The 24,566-nt window shown below is 27.5% G+C and overlaps 1 protein-coding gene across 5 annotated transcripts in view; it reads left to right on the plus strand.

Annotated features, from left to right (window-relative positions):
• LOC112597306 overlaps positions 1 to 24,566 on the plus strand; it is a 210,187-nt gene that overhangs the window by 65,960 nt on the left and 119,661 nt on the right. The window contains exon 1 of one of the 5 annotated variants that reach the window (XM_025343286.1): positions 18,513 to 18,551. The exons of the other annotated variants lie outside the window; for them this stretch is intronic. The gene's annotated coding sequence lies outside the window, so the exon portion shown is untranslated. Of the gene's footprint in view, positions 1 to 18,512; positions 18,552 to 24,566 lie in introns of those variants that run through there. 5 annotated transcript variants of the gene reach the window in all.

Raw genomic sequence — 24,566 nt, forward strand, 5'->3', positions numbered from 1 at the left:
TTGTGTTAGTAAGATTGGTTGCCGGTTTTTAAGTAGTTTCTGAACTCACTCTGTTTGCCCATAATGCGCCCCCCGTAGTGGCTAGGGAAAACCCCGATAAACCACACGCACGCTCACGCGCGTACACAACAACAATGCGATGTATAATAAGTTTATCCTGCACGTACGGAAAAAAACACCATGTGTGTGCGGTGCGAATTGAAAAAGTGGGTGTCAAAAGGGGTCGTAATGTGTAGTTTCGTGCCCATGTGTGCAATGTTTTTTTACATCTCCCAAAACAGCCACAGCCGTTTATTGTCTTCAAAGAAACAGCACAAATGAAATCCAGCCTCTGTAACGTAGTCATATCGGAAATGTGTAATAGCGTATGATACATACATAATATTATAAAAATATAGAAAGTGTATTATTATATAGCAAAGTTATCCGATCGGTTGGATATCGACTATATACTTTCAAAAAGTTAAATTAATTTAAATAAAAAAGTTACCTTAGTTAATTGTTTTTAAATTATTTCCTATAGTTTATGTTATTATTTTTACTTCAATAAAATAACATTAAAATATACCTTTTATTGTTCTTTGAGATTCATTTAAATTCGATTTTAAGTCCAATATCGATTAGAGAAAAATTTCAATCACTAAAATGGATCATGAGTCAATAAAGCACAAAGACCACCAATAAATGCGATGCATTTTACATTATTATGAACCATACACCGTACGCGTCATCGTATTGTATCTGACATATACATTATTATTTCGTTGCTCCCACGATCCCTTATTAAACTAGACGTCACGAGGAGTTTGATTTTTTTTTATAATTCAATGCGTTTTAACAAGGGTAAATAATATCTATAGCAATTGTATCCCCGTATTTTCAATAGACATGTGGTGAAACATAGCATTCATATAAAATTTGAATACGTTTTAATGCACTTATAATTCTAACAAGAAATTTTATTTCGCGTGGTTTTGTATATTTTAAATACTTATATATTTATTTATTGGTATATTATACTAATTGATTTGTTTATACTTACCTTTGCGTTTATTCAAGGATAATTTTCATTGATTAATTAATTTAAATTTTCATTGATCTATAGAAAAGATTACTTAACAGCCCACCAATATAAAGTTTGATTTCATCGTAGCAAAAATATGTTACCAAACTTGAATACATTTTCTATTTTAAATTAATTTTATTGTGGTTTTTATTTTTAAAACACTAAAATATATTACGTGATAACTAGCTTCTAGAGTACATTTTTCTATTAATTTTTATCTAAACTATACAACATTTTTTAAGATGCTTTTGCATTGTTGGTTATGCAGAATTTTAAAACTTAAAATGTATACCTATTTCATAATCATTTTGTTGAGTTGAAAAATACTTAATTTATTTTATAGCTTGAATCGAATTCGATGTAAATTGTATGTAAACAGAATAATATGCTTATCAAATTAAAATAAATGAAATACATTAAAATCTGTCTTTTGGTCAGTTATATTGCGAGATTTAAATATTTCTCAAACGACGCCGATTGATCTTTCGGGATTCGACTTCAACCCCTTTTCTGGTGTACCTATACAAAAACCAAATGACTTATTAACCGATTGACGACCGCCCGCGCTTCTATATTACATGGATGAATCTGCAGGTTCGACACATGCAGCACGTGCACAACCTTAAATAAAATAACATATACGTGTATAATAAGAGTGTTAGAAGCCATCGTTCGAAATTCAGTGGCGATCGAGTGTATTGTTTCGATTACTCACTATTACAGTTATACATCATTAAAATTTATTGGACGTGCGATATAATGGCACAAAACGTGGTGGTTTACGCAATGACTGGCTATATTGACGGTAAAATTTTCCGACCGTTTTTGAAGACAAGACGGCGTAACCGACAACGACCGACACTACAATAAGGGAATTTCGTTCTATTATATATATATAAATATATATATATGTATACATGTATACACGTGTATATTACTGTACCTCTACGCCCGGAACCCGTTATTCCTTTTCGCCGCCCGCCGAAAGCATTTCCGGTCGGAATTCAGTACTATATATATATATATAAATGCACGCGAATGATATTTACGATTGTGGCCTTTTGTTCCGACCGACGACGGACGCTACCGTCACCACTGCCGCCCTGTAGTAAATCGCCTTACCCTTTGTATGTATATATTGTTCCATGTATATATTATGTATGTACATGTATAATATATATGCATAATGTACGTCTGTTGTGTATAATATCGACGATGGTAGTACATGGCGCATAAAGTTACACGTCGTAAAACCCCGAAATTATTAGGTCCTCGTATAGCATCGGGATTCCGGTAATGCTTGTATATGCGTGTATTTATTTTATTTTTTTTACGCCCTCGTTACTTTTTCCGCGTTTATACGTCAGGTATATTATATGTATATATGTATGTGTTTTACATACTCGCTGGGTCTAAAATCAGAGGCGTCATTTCGACTTTTTGAAAGGTGTGCTAACAACAAGGCAGGCCAAAAAAATTTCCAACAGGCCGTTATTACATTATATATTTATTTACTATAATTATTACAAAAAAATTTTCATCAATATAATAATATAAGTAATCAATATTATGTATATCTAATAATACCAAGTTAATACCTATATCATTTTATTTAAAATGTAATTATTTATATTTTAGACATTATAGAAAAAAAAACAATTCTGAAATTTGTAACCAAATATATGTAACACTCAGTGATTTTCAGTATACTTAAATTCTATCTCCTTTGATAAAAGGAGTTACAAATGGTTGCATTCGTCTGTTAAAATTGAGTCATTTTCAACATCCGAAATAAACCTAAATTAAAAATTAAAAATGTATAACAATATTAATAATTTATAATTATTCATTATAAATTTGTAAGAAATATAGAATATGAAAATTATTCTAACTTTTTAGCTACAACATTATAAGTGTCTCTGATATCTTAAGTGTTAAGTAGATTAAACAATATTGGAATACGGGTAACAGCTGTTACGGCATAGAATATATATCTAAATTATTTATAAATTATAATTTTATACACTATTCTGGGAACAACATACTATAATATTAATGCTGTCTTATTTGATCATCATTATTATAATTTATAACTATTGATCGTCAATGTCAGCTAATAATTTTTGGAAATAAACGATTTAAACTGTGTTGTTAACTCACAAAACATAAATACATAATAAATGGAAAATATGGATAAAAATAAACCTATTTATTGTCTATCTCAATTCAAACAAAACAAAACAAAAGTAATAAAGTAATTAGGCATTTTTTTGAAAATTTTCAATAAAATTCAATACAAAATCCGTCAAAAAAAATAAAATATAATAAAAAATAGGAGTTGATATCAGATTTTGCTTTACGCCCTTTAAAATTTAGCGCTCTAGGCAATTTCCTATACTGCCTATACGTTAATACGGACCTGCCGATGCTTGAGAGTTAAGACTATTTGTATGTAAAAAAATAGAATAATTTTTGCCTGGAGCAGAAAAATTATAGTCAGACCAAATTGCATCTTGATAAATTTTAGGTATGCATAAGCATACCCTACAATACCCCAAATGATGCCCTTGTCTAAAATATTTAAGATTTTGCTCAAATTGTTCTTTTTATAAAAAAATTATCTTAGTTATGTTATTATACTATATTAATTTCGTTTGTCGATATATAAGATTAAAAAGTAATGCGTGTAAACAGACGATATACTCTCTAGTCGATACTCTATTATTTTATTTATTATTTTTTTTTTTTTTAACTACACTGAATTATAAAATAATAAAGGGAGAAGAGAGAGAATGCGACTGCAACGAATTATTATCAGCGTTCACCTTATATTTATTGGCATGACGGAAACTTATTTATTTTTCCTTTATTTTGGCAGGGGGATATATCAAGTTGAAATAAGAGTTTAAAGTGAGTCATTTTAAGCCCCTGGAAAAACATGAAAAAAATCACCCCAGTGGTTGAAGCGGACCGTCCTCGTCGTGGTGCTCTAAGCCGACAAATAAATATCATTTTTTTTCCACTCTTTAGAATATTTTAGATAATCATTACATGCAGAGGGCAAATAATTCAATTATGTTTCAATCTTCCGCCCCAATTTTTGCTACTATCATTTTCTCTCCCCCTTATCGAAAGGCTTGTGTACGACGACACAGTCATTAAAAACCACTTATCGGGTAGTAATGGATATTTTTTAAACCGACTAGCAACATATAGCTACGCTATATACGATCGACTAGTTTTTAGACCAACTGCTATATAAAATATACTCCTGTGTTTTTTAGATGGCTGACGCATCGGATTAATTGTTATCGATAACATTGCATATATTGAAAACCACGCGATGGTATTTTTTTTTTTTGACGTTTTCAAAAATACATAGTTAAGTTAAACATTATAATCTTTACAGTACGGTGGTCGTGGTTAATCGTTTGTGAAATGAGTTTTACAGTGATTTATTTAAAAAAATATGATATCATAAAAATCCAACGAATTTAAAAACAGCAGCACCCCAGGATCAATATAAAAAGTCTATGAGAATATTTTATATTATATGAGCTAGAATTCTATTTAGTAACTATCAAAATACACAACCAAATATAGTTTTAAGTATTTAAATATACACTTTTGCTATACTTAAGTATAATGTATAAAATTATCTATATGTATCGTGGTGGGAAAAGCGAGTGACTTTTTGTTTTCCATGTTCGTTTGACGAAAAAGTATCAAAGGTAAATGTACATACTACATATAGATCATAACATATACGGTATTAAACACATTCAGTCCATAGGGCTTTAATGTCGATAAGTTATCATAGGCCACAAGTAGAATAAAAATAAAAAGTTTTTTAATTTTTACACTGAGGCTGTGAAGAACAGGTTTGATCCACTGAACGATAAGGAGTAAAAATTGTATTTAACACTTTCGACTACATTGAACGAACTTTACCCTTTGGCATTGAAAAAAACATGAGTTGGATTAAACCACGAAGATAGATAAAACTATTGAAAGTTTCTTTGTCTAGAAAAATATATATTTATATTTATATATGTACACTCTAAAAAGTCAACGTGAATTAAGTACGCTCACATACGTTGGCCTCGTCATGAAGTTCTTTCTTTCTTTATATACGTAAATATAAATTTAATATTCTATAAAAACAATACTTTATAAATTGCCTATAATATTTAATCGATTTGCTTTGTATGAATAATTGCCTACATATATAAATCTGTTGTTATAATTTCCTTTAGTTCACTTTTTAGAAGACTTATAAGAAAATTCATCTCTAATTCATTGAGCTAAATCTACAAAGTAGTAATAATTATCTTGGAACTATTTTAATATCACAAAAAATAAAATTATTGATGATTAATCATAACCTCGAAAAACTTAAAACAAATACACAATTTAATAAGGTTAATTTATATCAAAATTAGCATCATCATAAATAATTTAAAAAAATGTATTGATTCTATGATTGATAATACTAAATGCAGTGGTGTATTTAGGATTCCTTGAGTCCTTGACTCCTGACTATAAAATCGTCGATGCCAATTAATATCTTAGCATTTTATTACCTACTGAGTACTGATAAAGTGAAAATGGAAAAAAATACAACTGAAACTATAAAAATATAAGTTAAAAAAAGGGGGGACCAAGAGGGGAAATATATCTCCCTAATCTCCCCCCATAAATACGCCACTTACTAAATGGTAATTTTAAATGAACAGATATTTTCTTCGGAACTTTATATGTTGAGGTATTTCAATACGATTATTTTAATTTGTTACAGTTATGTTTCCCAAATAATTTTTATTTATCGATTAACTTTTTTATTGATAACCAAACTAATTGCAATTTTTGGTATAAGGCAGAAATTTAATCAGATAATCATATATTATAATATTATGTAGGAATTAAAAATAGATTTAATAACTGATCATAAAAATTATTCTGAGAGAGTGTATAAGTAATAAAGTATTGTTTCTATAAGACTTCATACTTATTATTACTATTAATACTATTGTTAATATATTAAACTTATTATTTTCATTCAATTATAGATATTATGGACTATAATATTATTATGTACTACAAACTGCAAATAGGTACGCTATATTATTGATAATAAGTAATAACTATGTGCACTGTAATTACATGCGTTTGTCGGTTTTAACTATACGTAAATAGTTATGAATTATGATAAATAGATACTACCAGACAAGATCCGAATAGCTCATGAAAAAATCGAAACCAATCTATACTTAAGTGATGTTGAAAATTAAATGAAAGAAAAAATCAAAAATAAATGTACAATAAAATTAAAGAGTATACGTGTCGGTGTTGAGTACCCACCTATCCTAACGCCTAAACTGAACCTACCACAAGTACCGGCGGCTGTAACGCCGTCAATAATGTAAACACGCGTGCAAGTATACTGCTGTCCATCGATGTGTATCAGGTCGTATATTATTAGATAATATGGAGTAATTCGTTTAACTGGCTACGCTAATTTTTCAATAAAATTATTTGTGTTAAAATAACCTTTTAATATAGTTTGAAGTTTAAACTTTAAAGTATTATCGTTTAAATTCATAAAACTAAATTATGGACAAAAAAATCAATTTCTCTAAATATCAGTAGGATTTTTGAATTATTGTTATTACTATTTTATATGACTTTATCTACCTATTTTTCAAACTGCATAACCCGACACGGAAATACGGAATACCTTTTCTTAAAATTTACGTAATATTATTGAATAATCATAATTAATTTTATCAAACAATATTTTATTGGGATTAGATTAGTTTCTAGTGGTAAACCAGAAATTTTCTATAAAAATCCTAAATATTATCTCTTGCCATTGTACTCCTTCATCTAAACTTCAAATGATTATTAATAAAACTAGACGTGTAGCCGATAAAATATAATAGATCACCTTGTAATTTGTATAATTCGCACACTATTAATATTTATAAATATATAATTGGAGCTTTTTCGTTATTTTTGTGTGTACAATAATAAATGTATTATAAATAATACTTATACAGGATTTTATATTTGGTTCTTGTCACATCGGTACATCTCAATATAGCTGCTGCAGCTCTTACGGCTATTAGACTTATAACAGTTATACGAATTAATACGCATTAATTTTTAAGTCAAATACAACATAAAAAATATAATAATTTCTAAAATATTTAAATTTCTTTTTTTTTTTATTATTGGTAGTTTCACAAACGAAACATTTTTTCTGTCGTAGACCAATAAAGTAAACAAAAATCAGGCATTTCCATTGCTTAAGTAATGAACTTAACACCAACCGACGATTTTTCAGACAAAAACATCACTTGAGGCATTAATCCGGCCGTCGTCGGAATATTGTTTCGCGGAGGTGAAAACGAAACGCAACGAACGGGTTAATCTACTTGTATAATAATTTGACGTATATATTTTATATACATTGCCAAAAGTCTTGAGAGGTCGTGTATGCGTGCTGTCAATGCCTCCCTACTATAATTCAAACGTTAGGTATATAGGTACGTACATATATCACGTATATTAACTGTAGATTCGTGTGGTGCATACATTTTGATTATTGTTCGGCGGTACGTCTCGGGCGTAAGATAAGTTATATATACTTATAAATCATAATAGTAATGATAATAATATATAGCGCTGCAAATATATATAATATTACATTATAACGTTTACGGCAGTAGCAACGACGTGGCGTATATATTATACGTTTTACATAAACAGCAGTGCGAGTATACGAAAATTAGTACATTTGAACAGTCTAATGATCACTGAGATAAACAAACTTGTTGAGAAACTTAGAGCTGTAATAATTCTCTTCCCTATCCTTTTGCAATATTATTTTGTCTTCACCACCGACGCCGCCAAATACGTGTCGTATGTAAATGATATACATGGACATCGTACTTGAATCGTTTTTCCACTTCTCGATATTGCTATTATCGCGTTCATTTTAGTTTCATGTTTCATAGTGAGGTATGAAGAGGATAGTAGGTAAAGAAACAGAAACAGACTGAAAGAGACACAATAACGAAGTGCTAAAACCTCCACCATTATAGTATAATTTAAACCAAGCGTCATAATGTCTATCACCCGAGAATCCATACCTCATATTATTAACTATTAACAGATATCATAGGCGTAATTTTTGATTGTTATGAAAGAAAGGGGAGAGATATCAAAAAAATCAAGACGATGTAGGTATATGAACAAGTCGCAAAAGAAGCACAAACAAGTTTAAACGCATTTTTTTAAAATACGATCAAGTGATCAACCTATTTAATTAAACATATACTTAGAGTTACTAATAAAGTATTTAACTATGATATCAAATAATTTTTAGTCTAATGAATAAAAAAGTTTAAGCACATAATACGTATCTAAAGAAATGTATATACTTAATGAAATATGAAAATTTAAATTTAAATAGTAACGTATACATTATCTATAATATTGACCTTAAAAATGATAACAGCAATTAAGAAAAAATGAATATTATGTTTAAAAATATTAATATTGAAAACCGAATTATTGTTTTTATACAATCCAAAACTTGCTGCTGCAGACTAATGACTAATTATAAGTACATGTCTATAAACTATGATAGAAATCAACAACAAAATAAAACATACTGAAAAGATAAATTTAATTTAATACAAATAGTATATAAAGTATCTGAAGAAAACGTCTTGAACCAATATAACTTTTAATAACTTAATTCACTGCAGTCAGTATTATTTCAAGCTCTTTCAAAAACTTTATGGTCATTGCAGGAATACGTGTTATGATTATGATAATCTGGCCGGCCCTATTCCACACGGTATCGACTATTCTAAGCACGATCGCTCGTCCAGATTACTTGATACATATATATATATATATATTCAAAATAATAACCAAATTAACTTCGGAATAAAAATAATTTATTCCAATGACTGTTTTTGTTATTATTTATGTAATAAAACACTAATCACCTTAATATTTATATTGTGTATTATATTTTTGTTTATAAATAAACCATAGACTATTTTAAGTAAATTATTATAATAAGTATAAAATTGTTTGAAGCTAATAATAAAAAAAAAAAGTATGAGATTAAAAAAAAGAGAGAATTTTATTTAAATAAATAAAAACTGCGGTGTAGAACGATTTATTCTTATACAAGAAAACGTATGTCAATAGATATTATATTTTCTTTAAAGAAAAAAACCACAATCAAAATATCTGTATATACATTTATAATTTGATACATACTGTAATAAAAATAATATTTCTCGCTAGTCTGTTTAAAATAACATTTATTTGAATTGATTAAATATTAATTTACATATATAATACATAATATAAACATATACATAAATAATAATATATGCTTTGGTCGTTATTCGTCTTTGTCCAGTTCCAGGGAGTAATTCAACTGACTAAATATTGTTAAGGAATAATAATAATAATAATATTATGATTTATAAGTTATAACAATCTTGAATTCAAACATTTTTACTTACTATACTATATAAAATTATACTTAACTTTTTTTTGTTTCATTTATTTTCTTTGTTGTATTAGCTTAAACAATCAATATTATTATAGAGGTGTTTAAAATAAAGAACTATGTTTATGTATTGCCAATGCAACAATCATATTATTATCGTTTTCGTATTTGTAGTTTGTACGATAATCTAATTTAACGCTCAAACATAATCAATTTAAAATAATATAATATTTGAACACATAACGGGGTAATAATGGAAATAGTGAAACAATAACGTGTCCGTCAAAACATAGTTGATTTTTACACTTACACATATGTAATATGTATATTATATAGTGCTTATAATATTATATAAAACACAATGCATCGACCACTGTTAATTTGTAATAACATCGGTTTTCAATTAAAACGTTATCAATAATTATCCAAATACGCATTGAATACTTGATTATCAGAAAATAATTAAAATATTAGCTTTAATTGAAACTTTTATATTATATTATTTTTAATATGTGTATTGTTTTAATGAGTTCCTATGAAAAATCTTTATTAATTTGTTTTTTATTATTCGTGGAATTTTAGCAATATTATTAAGTATAAATACAACTTTAATACATATGAATTCCTATCAAAAATTATACATATTGAATCCAAGAAGGACACATAATTCACTTTATTTTTAACAATTTCTTTATTCTATTCTGTATTTGTTAATTTATTTATTTTGTATAATATTTAAACATGATTTATGGGATAGGCTTATAGTTATTAAGCTTTAACCTTACGTTTACCTAACTAAAGTCGCTTCGAGTACGCTACTTTTTCAGCTCATCATTAGCAGTTTTGGTAAATATGTCGAAGACTTTAGTTGTTAATGGATGACAGCAGCAGAACGTTTCCGTTCATAATATAATAATAATACAATTAACGACTACAATAACATCACATCCATTGACATAATAATAACATAGATTATTTTCGAAGTTCTTATGTTCAACTATAGATATCGATCTTCTACAACTTAGGTTTAAAGTCACATATAATGTGCAGTACACTATAGTCTATATTATTATACATTATAGTCGTAAAATCAACTACAAAATTTGTATGTGACTCGTTGTTCGTTATACTCAGCATTTTCTATCTCTTTCTCTCATCACACTCACCGTTTTTCCATAAGATTATATTAAACTCTTGGGGTCGATAAAGTGTATAGTTATAAAAGTCGTGGGGTGCAACACCCCATTGGCATACGCGGTGATACGGCGTGCAGAGTAGTAGCTGGTATATTGGTATGTATAATAACAACGCCACGGTCTCGAGTTTTTCGGTAAATTTACCCTGGTAATTAATGCCAACGGTTTCTGGCGCGGAAAGACGCCTGCGGGACTTTTCGGGCGGCAAAAGAAAATAAACGAAAGAGCGAATAGCCCCGAGAGAAAAAAAAATAAAAATAAAAGAGAATAAAAATATGATGTATACGCATATAGAAATGGAATGAGAGACGGACGATCGTAGAAGGGGGATCGAAAGGGGGTGGCGGAAAAGAAACTACTCTCCGACACTATGCGTTATAGACACGCGGTATTATATTTTATTCAGATGCAGCTCACGTCTTTGCATTTTTTTCCTTGGGGTACCTACGCGCTTCTCTCCTTTACCTCAACTACTACCTACAGACGTTTACCCCTGCTTACGCCGCCGGCGGCCGCGCGTGTTTACAATAATATGTATAGCGACTGTGTGTATAGTACCTATAACGTATGGTCCTGCTGCTATCGCATACTATTATATCCCGTTGTACATACATACATGATACATGTATATATACACACACACATACATGTATATATATATATAATATAATATGTACGCGTATTATACGGTCGCCACTTAAGAGATTTCTCAATTGCTTTTTCGCGCAACATAAATTCCGTCCGAAAACGGAACGGAAAACTGCACACACGGATGCGCGGAAAACAAACAAGGAAATATAATCATGACCGGTTCTACCCACTCGTTTACCCATGTCGAATGCTGATACTCCGTTCTTCGGTCTTGTAACGACCTGCGATGTGCTTACATAATATGTGTATACATTATTTTATGCGTGTGCGCCGCCTTTGCTACCAGTATTGACGGAAAAATATATTATAATACATATTCCCGGCAGACCAAAGTAGATTCTGCGCACAGACGTACCGATTTATCCAGGTGATTTTTTATATATAATTATACAGGAACGTGCGTACATGCGCATTCGTTTAACCTACGGTGTATAATAAGAACGATTACGATACAATAAACTGGGTATAATATTTCAGAAACTTATCAGCCGCACAGTTTCGCTGGTGCAGGTCACTAGATGATTTAATTTCTAAGAAAAATAATATTATTAATACGTCATCTAAAGGGCTGTAACTATTTTATATTTTTATGATAACAAAAACAACTGTGACCGGCAACCGAAACTTGAACTACAATTTAATGTTTACGGTAAGTTCCCAACACACCACCAATAGTCAATCATGTTATTACTAATAAGACAGTTGGGTACGATAGTATTGATAAAATATTGTTTTTTGTATTATGCGCAGTTGCTCGTAAATTAAGTATTTTGCGTTGTCGTAACAATGTTATATTATAATCGTGCTATCGCTATGTTCAGTTTTTCGGTAATCCAGTATTTTTCTTTTATTCAATGGAAAAAAAAACTAAGAAAATGGCTTTTCTTCCGCAGATAATTACTTCGGAGAAAATCGAGACATTTTAAAATAAACTTGTTATATATATAATATATATAAAAAAAAACAACAACAATAACGATATGCGCTATATATGCTGTTATATTCAAGTATTTTAAAACATTTGTAATTTGGCTTTTCTAATCGATAATGTTTTTTTTAAATAGCTTTTAAATTATAATTATGATTTTTAATAATCCAATGGTTTTTAATTAACAAAAATATTTTTAAATGTTAATTGATTAATCATATTTTTGATACAGTTGGTAGAGTTGGGTTATTTAGGGTGCGTGCTTCTATGGTAAATACATTGCGAAAAACATACTCGATCAAACATCCTTTGATGTTCTTCAGAATGACATCAACGTTTATTGGATCGGTTGTGCCGCGAAGTGAAGCATCGAACACACATTCGTATTATAATAAAATCGCATTGCATTGCATTACATATAAGAACAAGAAATTCAAAATGTGTGTTATCGATTCGCTTATGAACAACAGTATACATACTACTTGATTTGTTTATAATATATATTATGCTATTATTTTATGAAGGTGTCATCGGATTCCCCCAACCCTTTCATATATATTATATTATTATTATAATAGTATGTAAATGCAATAAATTATAATTTCTAATGAACAGTCATATAGAACCGTATATTATATCTTTATACAAGAAATTTTTAGTGAATAATGTATAGCCATATGGGCGACTTTGTATATATACCTTGTATATCCTCAGGAAACTGGTGACACGTTTTGTCATCGGCTGGAGATGATCAAGACTTGTTACATCACTACGCAACACTATAATATTTACACACGAACCATGGCGAAAAACGGTCGAGGGTAATACAAAGTATCACGACCGAAATGTTGTCGTACACTGTAAACACCATACGAATTATACGCACAAAAAAAAAGTTGAAAAAGGTTCTGAAAAATACAAACCGTAGATACAGATACGAAGAAGACGGGTTCAATGATATTTCATGAAAAAAAATCCAATGGAAATGTTTAGTATTTTATTAAAACGATTGATAGAAAATATCGTAGCTTTATACTAACCGAGAGTATAATAATAATTATTATATCATATGGTCACCTAGGTTTATGGCCATAGACCATACATAAGGTACCTATAAGATTATACCTAATAATATACAAATCTCATTAGATTTTCGACATGTCAGTTTATAGATTCCCAAGAGACATATAAAACCAATGTAAGCTTGACCGAAGTAACCGCTACTGTGGTCCATAGCATCATTGTTGACCTTTTATACCATAGAATAATATTACTCTATGGTTTATACTTGATGCACGGTGATCACTATAATATTTCAGTTGGTATTAGTCTATGTTTATTTAAACGTCATTGTCTTATGTTTTCTTGGAGTCCGATTTTCTATTAATCTGTTTTCGGAATCGTGTTGTTCAGTATAATGAAATATCGGCCGTGAATCTTGACAAATTGTTTTCGTGCCACTGTCTGAATATTAACAATTCAGTAAGTATTTATAATATTATAATAATACGTAGAGCAACATATTTTTTGTGAAATTAATACATTTTGATCGAGAATCCTATTACCCTAATATCATATTATACAATACATCATACCCGTTTATCGTAAACAACGATCAGAGCGACTCGTAAAAAAAACGTGTTATCGAGCATTAGAAATATTATTATTCACAGGTTTCTTACAGAAATACTAAATATCAAAAATTGTTTACGACTATATAATTTAATTAATTATTTAAAAACTAATAAACCATGTATTCACATATAATAAGAAGTAAAGGTTTTGAAAAACCTAATAAAATCTTGATAAAAAATGTTTATTTTGTAAGAAATAATTATTAAGTATTAATTTTCATATTAATTGTTACTTTGTATAATAATTAATGACTTTATAATAAACATTTGTTAATCATTAGTCATATTTCTTAAGTTCATATTTAAATAAAGTAGTTTAGTGCTTACTTATTTTGTATTGTTATGTTAAAAAAAACAAAATACTTCAAAAAAATCCTTAGTATAATAATTACATAAAAAACCATTACAAAAAAAAAAAAATAAATTAACGTTGAGTTCTATCATTGGATGATCTTCCTCATAATATGTGTTATTGTTATGTATTATTTTCACTTTCTAATTTGTTTATTATGCCTTATGGCTTATAAGACAGATTGGTATTAATTGTAAATATTATTTTTTAATTAAAAAAAAAAAAAAATGTATAATAATCTTTAATGTCTGTTGACTTTGTTTTCGATCGATTTAAAAATATTTATCAAAAATTCTTACTAATACAAATTCTGGATCTTAACAATTAACTATTTTATAAATACAATAATTTTCTTCCATAAACTGGTTCAAAGATTTTGAAATTTTTAATATTTTTTTTTCTTATTTAATCAAACACACATAATTTATACATTTATTAAATAGTTTTAGCATAAAAACAATTCGCGTGCACTAGATTAACCACGGGCTGTAATGTATCGTATATTGCATAATATTAAACTGTTATTTTTTCTTCTAAGAATGCAACAAAAACGTTCCTGCAGTAACCAAGTTGGTTTCGTCCAATAACTGCCAGAAGTTTAACAGTATATATATATATATATATATGTCATTACAATACACGAGTATGAGTACACACACACACACACACATATATATATATTATACATACAATATACAATATACAATATATGTATGTGACGTTTCGTAAGATTGTACTACATCAGTACGCGAGCAAATAACCCATTAATCATTTGCCAGAGTGCTCATTAGAGTCACAAAGTTATAATATACGCACGCGCCGTCGCCTCGAGTCGAGAATTTTACGAGGTAAACCTTTATTGTCGTCTTCGTCGATATACTCACGTTTGCCGCTATGCAGATTATTATTTTACATCCGACGATCGTCTTAGCGACGGTCGCGGAATTACATCTCTTATCCAAAATGAAATTTCTCTCTACATATTATAATAATATATTGTAATATTATATTAGATATAATATAAATAAATATACTCCGATAATATTGAGAAAAAAGTTACAACAATATTAGACAACTATAAATAGTTAATGTTTGACAAAATTTTGAATTAGGCTTAATTTTTTGAATTTAATGTCTGTTAATCGAATATTGTTATAATATTCATTTATTACTTATTTATATTTTTAGAAATATTTTTGGTAGCGGTGACAATCAATTATTACATAAATAATTAGAATAAACATACTACGCTTATTATTAATAGAAATGTTCAACTTTTTAAAGTATAAACACGATAAAATGTATTATGTTGTGATCATTTTAAGATCCCCATTTCACCATAGTTACGATGCAAGTGTGTATACCATCGCGTTATCATCGGTCGATCGTCATTGGACCCAGAGGTGCCGTACACATAAATATGCGGTTAGAGATCATAATTTGTCGTATGATTCCCCATACAGCACTCTGTAGAAGTGTGGACTGTCGCTCGGAAATCGCCTTTTACACAACGAAACACGGTGCCGGCGTATTATAGTACATAATATTGTATAACATAATAATATCGATATCACACAACATCGAGACAAACCCAACTGTACACACACACGATTACTATACATGAACATTGTATACTCGGTCAAAGAGCTTTTCTTCTCGCCTAGGGGCGAAATTCCGATGGAGGAACACGTGAGACAGATCGAAAACCGCGATATGAGTGTGAATTACGATTGCGGTACGACAGCACTATCGGACTCCTAGGGAATTGTATCATGATATTATCGACGACCCGACATCTTTGTTACTATGTGTTTTCATACCGATTTTGCGAAAATCTAACCGCACGTGAAACGGGTTTTCTCGAGTTTCGGCGCCCGTCGATATATAATATAATAAAATCTGCACCACATTAGAGGTTAGGGGTTTTTTCCAAAATAAAACGCGTGTCAGATTACCCGTTGATAAAGAACAATAGTAACGTATATTACAATACATAATAATATTATTGTAGATATGCGAGTAGATGGGTGCGTCAGTCATCGACCCTCGTATACCGTATATGAGGATTGAGCAAGTTTCGGGTTTTTGAAACATGTTATTCTCTTTGAAGTTATACATGTTTGGAGAACCGCGTACGATAGTTGGATATTATACATTACAATATGAGTCAGCCAATACACACCCTATATAAAAGTAGCGCACACATTATCTAAATTGAATATTTTATTTAAAAGCGAAGAACGAGACATGTAAGTAAATCTAATCAACGTGAAGATTTAATGCTATTTATTGGATTTATTTGAAGTCGTGGCATCATTATATATATATAACGTATTGGTTTCGCTTCGTTATTAATAGTAATAAACAATTTTTTTTTTTCATAACTGATTTAAAATAAATTTATCTACATTTTATTTATATATATTATACTTTTTTGTATAAGTGTTTTCAATATTTGCATCCATCAGATAAATATATCATTTTTTATAGGATATTTTTTGCACGTCCATGATAAAAAAGCTATGCATTTTAAATGAATAATTTACTCATCATCAATAGTAGTTTTTGCAAATAACTACCTAACTATATCACCAAATGAACGCGATATTTTAACGTAATTTTATTATTTAGAAAGTATTCATTTATTTTTAATTAAAACAATTTGTTGAAAACTTTTTCATTAAGCACATGCATATTAAGAAAAATTTTCTCGTTTATTTCATATGATTTAATGAACTTGTTAAGAGTTTTAATAAATTAAATAAACAGATTCATAAATTCGCTTAAAAACGAATATATTATGACATTAAGTTTAAACATTACGCAGTAATTCTTATAAAAAAAATCTTGGTTATATCTTATCAGAAAATTTTTTAAGAAAACTGTAAATAAGTCGTCGCCTCGATGACGTTTGTTAGCAAGGAAATTCATAGTTTATTTTTTCTGGAGAAGTTTTTCGTTTAAAACAAGTTTTAGAATAAATGATTGTGCCAACTCGACGTATTCAGTCATAAAAGTTTTTTTTTCGCACACGACACAAAAATAAAATAATAATACCGTGAGGTTACTTTTTTCTTCTTAAAAATAAAATAATATAGAACAAAAATAAACTACACTGTCCTTATAAAGACAACTATACTCACTCATCTTATAATCACACTCCGTAGTGACTATGTGTAACTACTCACAAGTTTAGTGTACGTTATTTCTTTCAAAAATTTTTTTTGTAAAATGAATGAGTTCTGGAATTCGATTTTTATCTTACCAGATATTGAAGTGTAAGCGCATTCTTGTCAAAAAAGTTAGCTCGGAAATCGCTTTATTTACTATAATTTAGTACCTATTTAATTTTTTCGTATTCATATTTAATCGTGCATTTTTTTCAGTTTTTTACGTTAATATTACGTGAGTGTGAAATAATCAGTGATATATAGGGGGGGGGGGGAGTATACGGCGTATACTCACTTCTCTAATTTTTATTTTAGTGTATACTCTCTAAATGAACAACGATACAGTGGTATACGGCCATATAGCCCCATATTCTTATAATTTTCGGTGACGAAAAAAAAATATCCTAAAATTGTTTTTGTAATCTTTATCTCTCGGATGGAATTTACTATTTAGTATATTATATCATTAGTTAATTGTGAAACAATATTCTAAGAACTAATTATAAAACCTCTATCAAAAACACTCAGTATCAGATTTTTTCTCTATTTTTAACTCGTTATATTAGTAAATTTATAATAACACGTGTAAACGTATAATTATACGTAAATACATTTCTATGAATATGTTGGTAAGACACATATTATGCAGGTGTAAATATACATAACATTTATATAAATATTCTATGAACCTCATAATTATTATTTTTAATCGTTTATTTATTGTCTTCTATAATCATAAATCAATAATCACTAACTAGTTAATGGAAGACGGGAGTTAGTATAACTATTCTAATTTCTTAGACTATATTAATTTTATTGTTTAAAGTTCTTTTTGAGTCGAGTAATAAACCTATGAATTATGGTAAATAATAATATATAATTAATATTAATTTTAATCTTTATTATAAATAATATTTTAAAAGCAAATCAAATTTTATTACTAATAGGCAATATCTAACAGAGCGCGTGACTACGACCAAGTTGGAGCATTCTTGTATGGTTACTTTTGTCATATGTGAGTAAAAAAAAAAAAAATTCACAACATTTGTAATCAATACTTACTCTACATTTTTAGTCCATATTTTGACAATTTTTGTATTAAAAGACATACTATATTTAATTTTAAGAGTATATTTAAAATAGAAAGTCATTATGTGGTTTCATTTTACTTATATGTTGTTTATTCAATTCAGTGTCGTTAAGTACCAAATACTTGTATAGTTCTAATCTTATAGTTACATTAAGGGTTATAAATAATATATACGAGTAAAGCAAGAAACATTTTTTTTGACTTATATCATTGACTCCTAAGATTTAACCTCACACCCATGAAAATTTTTAGCAATTCACCATTGGACATAATTCTACAAATAATAACAATAATTAAACAATGAATACCATTTACTTACTAATTTTACTAATAAGTAATTACGTATAAACTGAACTTTTAAATGAATAATTTGTTTATTAAAGGTTTAATTCAATCTATCTATCACACATTATATATTATGTATACATTATTCATATATAATATACCTTCGGCCTATAATGATGTAACATTTACGTTTTGCTGTTGACATCGGTATTAAAAGGTGGTGTATTATGACGGTGAAGGATGCATACAATACACTCCTTTCTATGTGTTCGAAAACATTCGTAGCCGACTGGTGTACGGTGTACTAAGTAAATGCACATTATATACACTTACGTCGAATCCTTTATATGTTATTATTATCATTATTATTATTATTATTATTATTATTATTATTATTTGTATTATTATGTATAACGAAAACGTTTTAAGGAATAACGATTCCAAGGGTGGCTCTAGCTTTGCGGACCTCAACATAAAGAATGCTAATTGTCTACCAATAAACGCTTGGAACACAAAATATAGTGCTAATCCTTTAATCCCTGAAACGTGCTGAAGTTCTGCAGATAGCATTTCATCCTCCCCTACTAACTTACAAATCCCATACCGCTAAAGGTGTAGCCGACACTACACCACCTATATACGCATGTGTTGGTATTGTTGTGTATTATAAGTACCTACTTATAATATAATAATATGTTTATATATTTCATTAACTAACATTGCCGCCGTCTTGGCCACAGTTGACCATTGATTCGAACTCATATCGCATCTCCCACTCCTCGGGGTTCTACCCCATCATAATGTTTGAGGGTGGCTAAATTGAGTTTACGGCGCTGACATTACGTGCCTATTATCTTCTGCTAATGATTGTTGTTTATTTTTCAAATAAATATTTATATTATTGTAAAGTGTGAAATAATATTTGCGGTTAAATAGGATTAACGCTGTAAAAACAAATTGTTTGATACTGCAGTAGTGCTGTTATGGTTATTGTAAAATCGATGCGTTACGCGAATACGTTTCATAAATACTAAAATACCTACCGGAAAAATCGTTTTAGGTGATTTAGTTTGACTGAAATTGGCTCTAACAATTAATAGTATTCAATCAAAAAACGAATTAGTAAACAATTAATACATATCAAGTGATAATATCTTTTATTTTATTCGCATTTATATTATGATAATTACATATGCATGGATAGAATTTAATTTACTGTGATCTTTATCACTTACAATCATTTTTTTTATGAGATATTATATTATTGTTTTTTACTGACACTAAGTTATGTTATTATTTTTTTTATATTAAATTAGATTAGTTTAGAAATAGATCCGTTTGTTATTTAGAAAGGTTTACTGTATTTGATGTGCTGTATTTTCTCCCATGTTCTGAACTTCTATACAAATCAAAAACAAATGTATTGGTTTTGAACATCTTACGAGTATTTGTCAATCGTTCTAAGACAACTTTTTGAATAAAAAAAGCTTTTTTTTATATAATATACCAGGGGTGGCTGACAAGCGGCTTGCTTTTTTTATACAATTAAAATTTACTTATAATTATTATTAATTTTAAAATGTTGGTACCTATACATTTATACAAATGTATCAAATTAATTAAATAAGTAATTATTTACAAACATTTTGGCTCTTGGTATCACAGTATTTATTCATGTGGCTCGCGAACATATTCATTTTGGCCGCTACTATAGTCTATAATAAAGTTATCAATATAAATTAAATATTCAATTAAAAAATATTAGAATTATTTATGCAGATTAATGGTAACATTTAAGTACAAAAAATACGTTAATAACAATAATAACACATACTTAATAATTAAACATTTAAATTATATTAATAGAATGTCGATGATTGATATATATATATGTGTGTGTGTGTGTATTTTATAATTTATAATATAAAGAAATGCGTAAATAATAATTTTTATTTTGAGTTCTGTTAAATTAAAATTATTGTACTTTTTAATAATTGTAGATTTTTATAATTATGAATAACAAATGAAAATCATATTTGAAAAATATTAGATTGGATAAAACTATGTTGCACCTAATACTGATGTAGTTTTTTACGTATTTACTTTATATATTGTTATTTTTGATAATATTATTTATAATAATTTATTTAATTAGGTATATCAAACACATTACACAATATACACATTTATGTTTAAATAAAATTGTATGACTTAAGTACAAGCATCATAGGTACATATTAAAATATTTCACTGCGGAAAAACAATATTCATTATCTGATTAATTAAACTATGTATAATATATTTTTTAAAGTATATTAGTTATTTATTACAATACTATTTATTTCAAGTTTCAGTTATAAAATAAAGACATTCAAATTTTTATCAATGTTATTTTCATCGTTGTTTTTAAATGTAATTGTAGGCAATAAGTATTAAAGTACTTAAACTAATAAAAATATATATGTTTTAAATATAGCGTGACTTATAAAGTATAAATTAAAAAAAAAAATGCCATTCAAAATTTAAAATTTTATAAGCTTATACAAACACTGTAAATCTCTACTATTATTATTAATTACTTGCTTTACTAACAAGTTGAAAATTATGTTTACAAGATCACTTACTGATTGGTAGTTTAATTCCCGATGGTAAAATAATAATATCGGTAGGTTAAAATTGGTTGAACACCAGAAATGGCAGTGATAGCGTTTACGTACGTATAGTATAATAATTGCGTTTTAATGCTTATTCACGTGCAAATTAAACAAATTTTACTCTCATTCATCTCAATCCTTATCTTAAAAAAAAATAAAAATAAAAACAAAAGTTCTTAACTACTTCAGGTATTATTCAATGAAGTATTCATTTAATTTTTTTTTTTTTTTGAACTTATTCGTCTGAAAACTCGAAACCCTTTTAATTATTTATTACATTCGAATATACTATTTTATTTACCACGTGACTAGCTTTTTTTAAATTTTAATTATACTGAAAATATTTATATAAAACTTAAATATAATTTGTTTTTAAATTTAAAAATGACAAACAATATTAAATTATACTTTATTAACACTAGTAGAAATTTGATCATAGACGCATTAACAATCATTAAAATATATTCCTATTCTAAGCCTATAGTTAGGAAAATTTAATATCAAAAGTAGGTTTATGGGGTTTGTTTAAAATAAATAAGTTTTTAATATTTTTAAATTTTTCATATTTGAATTAAACACACCATTTTGAAAATGAATGGTACAAGAGTTTGTATATGAGATTATTACATGCATAAACGTCACATATTATAATATAGTTTATCTATATATTACTATTATATCGTAATGTACTAATATATAAACATTAATGACTTATAACATTGTAATAGTCACTATTTTATTTCTGAAACATTAAAGTATCTTTTTATCAACTGCAATATGGTATATTATTTTTACAACAATTTTACAAAACGAATAAATTGAAAAATTCTAGTCGTAATATTTTTAAAGATGAAATCTAACCTCATAAATAAAACCGTTTTATAAAAATGATAAAAATATAGACAATTTAATATATTTTTAAGTATTTAAAAAAAAAAATAGTTAATGTACTGAAATTAAAACGATTTTTATTGTATTTAAAAATAATAATAGATCATTATATTGGTTCAGGTCATGTCATAATTATTACACATATTTGTTTTATTATAAGTAAGAAATTTATTTTTCATTGTTATTTTTTAATGTTTATTTATCTATTTTTTTTAAAACTAAAATAGTTTTGTTTGAAAAAACTTCTATTTATAAAATTTAAAACTCTAGGAAAACGATTTTTACAATCAGAGTTTGGTTATATTATAACTCAGCTTATTGGAAATGAAACAATAAAAAGTGTTTTATATAGGATTTTAGTTAAAATTATTCTTTTTTTTTTTCTATTTATTATCAACTTCGTCGTTTAATAAAGCCAAACTAAAATGACAAGAAACCGCTTTATAAATGACATTGACATGGGGTCAATATATATTGTCATGTTCTATATAATATTATTATGTTACTGGCATTACATTACGAATATAAATTAATATCAAAGTTTTGGATTTACCTATACATATATAGTTTTGTCATTTTTGTTGATTTACCGCTATTGTTCAATTATTATCAATGCAAATTAATAGTAGTTAAGTAGGTACTACTAAAAAAAAAAAATATGTGTAAATTAAATCATAGACTCTAATTCGAGAACATTCTTTTGGTAGAATAATTATAATTTAAATATAAATGATCACCAACATTGGTTTAAAATGATAGAGTTGTGCATGTGTATACGAATTTAAAACGTTTTTAATTTTTAATTTTTTTATATATTCTTTTCGTGTATTATAGGCTGAGTATATAGTTAAAACCTAATCAAAAATCATTGGTTTTCGATTTTTGCTCACATATTATTATACTTGTTGTTAAGAATAAATTATAAAACGTATATTTATACGTGTAGAATATTTTAAAAGTATAATGTATACTTTTTATTTATTATATGCAAATTCTTATAATATATAAGATCACAGTATAATATATATATATCATAGGTAGTACATATTCTATTCATTATTTAATACTATCGTTGTTTACGGTTGATCGCACATTAATATACACAGTTAAAGGATAATGAACTATGATAGAACACCATTCTGAATTCTGATATTACTTGTTCCTGCACAGTTTTGTATTTATTTTAAAGAAACTTAATAGTATATTATGTTGTGCACTATTATACGAGTAATATACCATTACATTATTATTAATTATTATATTGTAGTCGTAGTGCTTACTGTAATATGTTTTCAGTTTTAAACATTATATACATTTTTATCGTGATTTAATTATTTAATTACATCGAATCATTCTCTATCATTATTAAAAATTAAATTAAGACAGCAGTTTTAATATGTTTTAAAATATAATATAATCAAGAGGAAAGATATAAATAAGAACTCTCGATTTCGTTTTTGGCAGCGTGTATGTGGTTACATTGTCTGCATATAACTTGAACATTAAGATAATTTTATTTTCAAAAAAATAAATTTAAAACTTTATTTGCACATAGATTAAAATGTTACGTCATTCCATTAAATGTGCTCTAAAAACACTGTAGAGTATTTGTACTACGTAAGTATTATATTGTGTGTAGAATACACCCTAAAATTTGTATATTATAATTTATAACACACGTGAATTAAATACAATGAACGTTTTATTTTAATAAGAATTTGTATTTTATACATTTTTTTCGTCAAGAAATTCGTTTAAAACCGTATTGAGAAAGTTAAAATTAATTGCAAGAAAAAAACTTGTGTTACTCACATATGTTTATCAGTTATAACTTATATATAGATATTTGTATATGTTATTATAGATGGTTTATAAAATATTTATTACACGTCAGACCGACACGTATTACCAGTGTTATTTATTATGAACTAACGTAAAGCGCGATATATATTATATATATTAGTGTAATGCATGCATGGTAAGGAATCGGAAAACGAACATATTTTTGACATATATTTTACGAAATTAGTTTCATAAGTGAGTGATCGAGAGAAATCGTATATACATATGTATATGAAACTGATTTTTGAAATCTATCGTAAAGTGGTTT

This window comes from Melanaphis sacchari, unplaced genomic scaffold (genome assembly GCF_002803265.2).
Source record: "Melanaphis sacchari strain LSU unplaced genomic scaffold, SCAv2.0 Contig40_pilon_pilon, whole genome shotgun sequence".
Taxonomy (NCBI): Eukaryota; Metazoa; Arthropoda; class Insecta; order Hemiptera; family Aphididae; genus Melanaphis; species Melanaphis sacchari.